The following is a 7,746-nucleotide window of genomic DNA, read 5'->3' on the forward strand; positions in this document are numbered from 1 at the left end:
ACAGTATACGTTTCCAAATGTATGGGCCTACAACTGATAATAGTGTTTTCTTGTGGCAATTATACTCCCTTTCATATCTGTGGATGTGCCCCTTTTACCTTCCCATAGTGTTTATTTGCACTTTTTCCTTCTTGATTAGTCTTGCCATAGAGTTGTTCATTTTAACTGGAGTTTTCAGAGTCCACTTTTTTTTTTTTTTTTTTTTACCATTTCCCTCTTTTTTCTGTTTTGTTTTCAATTTCATTTATTTCCAGTCCTTCCTTTTTTTATTTTCTTCTTCTGATTTCTTTGGGCTTACCCTGATATTATTTTTTACAGCTCCTTGAGTTAAATACCAAATTCATTTAAGCCTTTTTTTTCTTTGGAATATTGTTTAAATTGCATCCAAATAGTTTGGATATTTATTATTTTCATTGTCCTTCAGTTTTGAATTCCTTAAAATTTTCATTGCCTATTAACTCATGAATTACCTAGAACTTTTAAATTTCCAAGTAAATTTACTTTTTAAATGTATTAATAGTTTTACTCTTGATTTTTAAGTTGTCTTGGAAAGAGTTATCATTATGAAAGGGATTCTTTGAAATGCATTGGGACTTCCATTGTCATTCTCCATATGTTTAATATTTGAAGATGTTTCAAAACACTTTCTTATAGCATATGCTACTTATTCAGTCCATAAGTAACATATTTTTACAGACAGCATTGAATATATATATTTGTATGTGTCTGATCAGACTGTTAGTATCTTGATGATAGAGATAGTGTCCTGCAATTTCCTTACTGCACTAAATAGCGCATAAAAGTTCTGTGTGTGAGGGTAAATGTGGAAAGGAAGACAAAGAGAGAAAAGGAGAGAGAAACAAAGGAAGAGAGAGAGAATTGTTGTAAAATACTTTTTTTTTTGTTTTACCCCAACTGCCATTATTAATCCTGGGGCTGGATTTCAAAACAATTCACATAATCTTTCTGAAAATAATAATAATGAAAATATTTTGAGCACTCACCATGGATCAGGCGCAATGCTAACTACTTTGCATGAATTATCTCATTTAATCCTCATGAAAACCCAAAGGGTAGGTTCTATCATTATAGTCACTTTACAGATAGAGAAGCGGAACCATGGGTTCATTCAGCTTCCTTTTCCTCTTCTGGTCAAGTGAAACTATGTCTTGTTGAGACCTAAATGTCCACTGTCACCCTTATGTCAGATATTTTTCTCATCATTCTGAAGACAGTAGAAAATGTCATTCTTCACTAGAGGCAGAAAATTCTTCCACATTTGTATGAATGAATGCTACATTCACCATTTAATATTATATTGTGGTTTGTTAGCGACATTGTAGGAGTATCTTACACACCATCTTAATACTTAGGAAGCACTGTTTGTAAGGCAATGTGCTGGGTGCTACAGAATTTTTAAAGAAGAGTTAGATCTGATGAATGGCTTCAAGGAATCTCTAATCCAGTAAGGGAAAAATGACATGTATGATGCAGGCAACCATAAAACAGTCAGTCTGTGATGAATGCATTAAGATGATATTTTAGCTACTGTTACAATGTTGCTAACAATCCATCCCAATATTCGGTAACTTACGACAATAAGCATTTATTCTCATGCTCACAGATCTGCAGGTGGATCAACTGGGGGTCAATTCATCTGGGCTGGGCTCAGCTGGGTGGCTCTGCTTTGAACTGAGATTGGCTGGGCTTGGATCCTAGCTCTGAGTGGTTTATTCTGGGGCTGAAGACGCAGTGACTACGCAGGGCATGTTCTTCTCACAGTGGATCACCAGAATGCAAGATCCAAGCCAAACTGCAACAACATATTTAAGCCTGTTATTACATCTGCTAATGTTTCACTGACCAAAGTAAGTCACTTGGCCAAGCCTAACATCACCGGTTTAGGGAATTATACTTTGTCCACAGTGGAAGAGGGAAAGGAGTAAATATTGGTTGAACAATAATTCGAATTATCACAGAGGAATACAAAGTGCTTTAAGTGCTTTAGGACAGAGATTAGAAAACTATGGCCTACAGGCAAATTTGACCCACCATTTGTTTTTGAAAACAATGTTTTATTGGAAACCAGCCACATCTGCTCGTTTACATACTATCTATTTCTGCTTCTATATTACAGCAGCAGAGTTGAGTAGCTGCAACAGTCACTGTATGACCAACAAAACCAAAAATATTCACTATCTGGCGCTTTACAGAAAAGTTTGCTGATCCTGCTTAAGGAAATACAAGAAGGAAACAGTCTGACAACACAGAGGTTCCATATCCATACCCGTGCACATGCACCCTAAGGACAGCCTACCCCCGGCTACTCTCCAGACCCTCTTCCAACACATTTAGCAGGGGAAATAGACATACAGACATTTATTTTCCTGCTGACATGAACTATGTCATCCTATCTTAAAAGGCAAAAATGACTCTAGCTAGTTTGGGGTTTTAATAACATAAGTGTCCTCCATTATGTATCAGTCAGGATACTTTGGATGCAAACAACAGAAACTGACTCTGGCTGATGTAACCAGGAAAGGGAGTAACTATAAGGCTATTAGGTGGTCCACAGACTTGATAGGAAGGTTCGGGAACCAGACCTGGGATGCCATCAAGAAGCCAGGGAGGCTAGGCAAAAGGAACACATAGCTAGCATGCACTGTGCCTGTCCCCCAGTGCCACACTACTGCCACTGCCTCTACCCCACACTGCTACTGTCACAAACCCAACCCCACCTTCACCTAACCATGTGCCTCTCTCTCGAGGTTCAAAGTCCCAGAAGGAAAGGTCCGAGGTCAAATGCTGTATGGGGTCAGACAGAGTTTCTGTCCTCTCTTTAGTTGAGAGAGGGATGGAGGACCTCTGCCTTCCATTGTGACCTAAACACTAACCCCAACCAATTTTTCCAGTAGTTGCAAGAAACTTCATTTTCTGAATAGTTTTAAAAGGTAGTTATCCAGTCCAATGTGTATAATATTTGATTTAAGAGCATTGAATCCAATGCTTTTACTTGCAAGTGAGGAAAACAGAGGCCCAAAGAGGTCTGGCTCACAGTTCTTTTATGAGTTCTTAGAGCAAGAACTTAAACTCATGGCTTATTGTTTCTTGTCCAGTTCTCTGGATGGTTCTGCCCCTTTCATCCTGAAAGAGAGAACAGAGCAATGTCACTCCCTGCCTATTCTCCTCCCTTGCAGATAGTATTCTTCCTTTGGAGGAATGAGAGGTTGAGGTTTGTGGGTGGATCTCTGGGCCTCAAATAACCACCAGACTTGAGAGGCAGCTCTGGCCCTGGAAACCTAGAGAGCTGGCTGTGGGGTCCAGAGGAGCTGGCTGGGGAGGCAGGTACTTAGCAGGCAGCACCCACCATAGGTAAGAATCAAAGGACAGTCATGGTTTTCTCCTGGCTCCTGGCTGCAAGCACATCTCCCTGGAGCTGAAGCCTGTCCTCAGTGACTGCCATGTTCCCCACCAGACCCCACACTGATCCCTGGCTTCCAGGGCATTGAGACCTCTCTGGTTCCCTAGTTCCCTCCCTTTCTCCCTCAGGTCAGCCAAGAGCTTCTAAAATAAACTTTACTAGGGAACCGGAAGACAACGGTACCCGCAGTGCTAAGCCTTCAGCATAGAGAAGGGTAAATTTACACAGCTACCAGCTAACTAGACCAGATTACCAGGCACCAAAGAATGCTTGTTCCCAGGCAGTGGCCGGTTTGCTCCTGCTCCTCCTCTGAAAGCCTCTCTGCTTGGCAGGAGTAGCTCAAACAGGAAGCCCAGCTCCTTCCACAGCGCTGATCCAGCAGAGGGGCATGCCCAGGAGACTTCTTCCATGTCCCCTTCCTGCCTATGAACCCACTGACTCTTTGGATGAAATATGGTATAAGCAAAGCAGAAATGGATTGGCTTATGTCACTGAAAAGTACAGAAGCAAGGATGCCTTCAGTTGTGCTTGGACAAGATATAAAAGCCATCGGGACTTGGTTTGGCTCCATTTCTAGGCTCAGCCTCACTCTCAGGTCCCACGTGGCACCTCCTGGTAGCATCAGGCTCTCCACCGGTGGTAAGGCAGCCACAGCAGCTCCTCATGTGATCTTAAGCTCAAGGCCAACAGGAAAGACCATGCATCAGTTCCTGTTGTCCCTGCTAAATACCTGACAGGACTTCTGATTGAGTCTGATTTCCTTACATTCCTATCCCTGAACCAGTCACTGAGGCAAGAGGATGTGGCAATATGGCCAGGCTTGCTCCATCAGCCTTCCACCCAGACTTCCTGGACTAAGAGTGAGGCAGGGAAGAGCAGCATCCAAGCAAGCACCCTTTCCCTTTTCATGCCTTGCACTAAAGAGCAGCTTTCAGAATGTAAACTGACCAGATCACCACCCCTCCTTTTCCTTGGACTCTTCAATAGCTTCCCATTGCTTTTATGATAAAAATACAAGTCTTTCACTGAGCCTACAAACCCCTGCTTGGTCTGACTTCTGTCTGCCTCTCCTACTTCTACTTCTTTCAGCTCCTACGCTCCTTTCATCACCTTCTTTCAGCTCCTTGGACTGCTGGTCCCTCCCCACCACTGGGCCTTTGCAGAAGTTGTTCCCTCTACCTAGAACACCCTTCCCTCTCCTCTTTGCCTAATTAATTTCTGCTTAGCCTTCAGGCTTTACTCAAGTGTTGCTTCTTCACTGAGCCTTGTCTCAACCTCCCTGATGAGGTTAAATTTCCCTATTAGAGAACCTGTTGATCCTCAAAGCAGTTGTCACAGTTGCACTTTCATGTTTGTATATGATTCTGAGATGTGCTTCTCTCTCTCCCTCTAGACTATCCCTCATTAGGGCAGAGATCAGGCCTGGTTCTTCTTCACTGTAGTTTGTCAACCTCAAATAATCAAAAGGGTCAGAATCTAGTTTCTTTGTTGGCTTTTTTTATTTTTAGAGACAGGTTCTCACTCTGTCACCCAGGCTGGAGTGCAATAGCACAATCGTAACTCACTGCAGCCTCAAACTCCTGGGATCCTCCCGTGTCAGCCTCCCAAGTAGCTAAGACTGCAGGTGTATTCCTCCATGCCTGGGTAATGTTTTTTTGTTTTTTTGGGGTTTTTTTTGTTTTTCCTTTTTTGTAGAGACAGAGGTCTCATTATGTTGTCCAGGTTGGTCTCGAATTCCTGGCCTCAAGTAATCCTCCCACCTCAGCCTCCTAAAGTGCAGGCATGAGCCACCATGCCCGGCCAGAAGCGAGTTTGAAGAGAGTTAAATTGAAGTGCAAAAGTTGAAGATGGCCACTTGGGAAGCATGGATTCCAACAAATGGAAGTCAGTGTTCTGATGTCTAGATGTTTGGGATTGTTTACATAGACAAGGTTTAGGGAAGCTTAGCAGAATTTCAACATTTTTCTATATAAGACCGAATGCAGAATTGCAATGGTCTGATTAGTCGAGGTGGTCTTTTCCTTTCAGGAAAGGTACATTTAACATTCCACACTGGGCCGGGCGCGGTGGCTCAAGCCTGTAATCCCAGCACTTTGGGAGGCCGAGACGGGCGGATCACGAGGTCAGGAGATCGAAACCATCCTGGCTAATATGGTGAAACCCTGTCTCTACTTAAAAATACAAAAAACTAGCCGGGCGACGAGGCGGGCGCCTGTAGTCCCAGCTACTCGGGAGGCTGAGGCAGGAGAATGGCGTAAACCCGGGAGGCGGAGCTTGCAGTGAGCTGAGATCCGGCCACTGCACTCCAGCCTGGGTGGCAGAGCAAGACTCCGTCTCAAAAAAAAAAAAAAAAAAAAAAAAAAACATTCCACACTGAAGATGTAAGAGTCATAGACTCTTTTGTACCAACTGGTCTGAGTTAGGTACAAGAGAAAAATGGAGGGGCTTAATCTGCAACAAAGGTCAGTGATTGGAAGAGAAGGAGTTCTGGTCTCTGGTCTCTCCTAATCATTTACAGAGCAAGAACAATGCAGAAGAGAATTAATCTATAATGTAAGAAGCATAAGTTGCAAACATGCTACATGACTCAGTTTCCAGGGTTTAACTTCCCCCTTGGCAAAATACATTTAAAGGGTCCTGAAATTTTCTTTTCTTTTGCAATCACAGCACCTTCATTGTCCAAGTGTATTGGCAATTCATGGAGATCAGTCAAACCTTTATACTAGGATCTCAAAAATGTGGCTAACACAGCCAGAATGTCAATATCATGTCTAAGTTTAGTTGCTAATTGACCTATCGAATGGCCTTGTTGCCATGACTAACTAAACAATATACGTGAATGGTTAAGATTAAATTGCTTGGAAAAGAGGAAGGGAACTGGAAGGTGAAAAGGAGACATTTAATCATTATCTAAAGCAAAAGGAATTTGGACTCCTGCGCTTGGAACCTGGACTCAAAAGGGATTTCTAAAGGAAGTGATTTTCAAATCCAGGCTCCTTTAGCAGAGAAGAATCTTCCAGGATTCAGAGAGATAATGAGGACATCATTTTCTGATTTTAAATGCTACAACAGATTTTTTTTAAAAAGATTAATTAAACTACTACAGCGTTTTGTAGCTTGAAGATATTGTGGTGTGATTTCAGATAATGTCTCAGGCTGGAAATGTCCTAGATTGAGGCTGCATTCTGAATCCCCATTTCTTGCAGATTCAATCCACCCACCTTGAGTTTCTCCACCTTCACCAACTGGCTGCTGCTAACCCCACCTGAATCAGACTTCTCCCTGTGTTTAATTCGGCAGAAATTTCATTTTCTAAATGCCTTAGTGATGACCCTGGTAAACACTCACATTACGCTTAAGATAGAACAGGGCAGGAAATTGAAGGCTTATGACTTTGGAGCCAGACAGACATGGAGTCAACTCCCTGCCCTGCCATTTATAGCTAAATAATCTAAAACCTCCTAACCTCTTTAAGCCCAGAGGATGGACATAGTCTATACAGCAGACAGAACACAGACTCTGCAGCTATAATGCCTGGGTCCAAATCCTAACTTCACTTAAGCCCAGGGGATGGAGAGTCTATACAGCAGACAGAACACAGACTCCAGCCATGGTGCCTGGGTCCAAATCCTAACTTCACCACCACTTACAAGCAAGTTACTTAATCACTGTGTATCTGCTTCTGTCTTTTCTTTTCTCTTTTCTTTACTTCTTTCCTTCTTTCTTTCTTTTATTTTTCTTTCTTTCTTTCTTTTCTTTTCTCTCTTTCTTTCTTTTTTTCTTCCCTGCCTCCTTCCTTCCTTTCTCTCTCCTTTCTCTTTCCCTTCCTCTCCTTCCTCCCTTCTTTCCTTCCTTCTTCCTTCCTCTCTTTCTTCTTCCTTCCTTTCTCCTTCCTTCCTTCTTTCCTTCCTTCCTTCTTTTCTTTTCTTTTCTTTTCTTTTCTTTCCCTCACAGGGTCTTCCTGTGTTGCCCAGGCTGCAGTGTGCTCAGCTCACTGCAGCCTCAACCTCCTGGGCTCAAGCCATCCTCCTACCTCAATCCTGAGGAGCAGGGACTACAGGCATGTGCCACCACGCCTAGCTAATTTTTGTGTTTTTAATATAGATGGAGGTCTCACTATATTGCCAAGGCTGGTCTCAAACTCCTGAGCTCAAGCGATCCTCCCACTTCAGCCTCCCAAAATGCCATGATTACAGATGAAAGCCACTGCTCCCAGCCTCTCAGTTTCTTTATTTGTAAAAAAGGAAAATAATATGATCATCCATCAGTATTTGCAAGGAATTGGTTGCAGGAACCACCCCCAGGCATTCCCCATGTACCTAAAT

Source organism: Trachypithecus francoisi, unplaced genomic scaffold (genome assembly GCF_009764315.1).
Source record: "Trachypithecus francoisi isolate TF-2019V2 unplaced genomic scaffold, Tfra_2.0 Lachesis_group11, whole genome shotgun sequence".
In the NCBI taxonomy this organism is placed as follows: Eukaryota; Metazoa; Chordata; class Mammalia; order Primates; family Cercopithecidae; genus Trachypithecus; species Trachypithecus francoisi.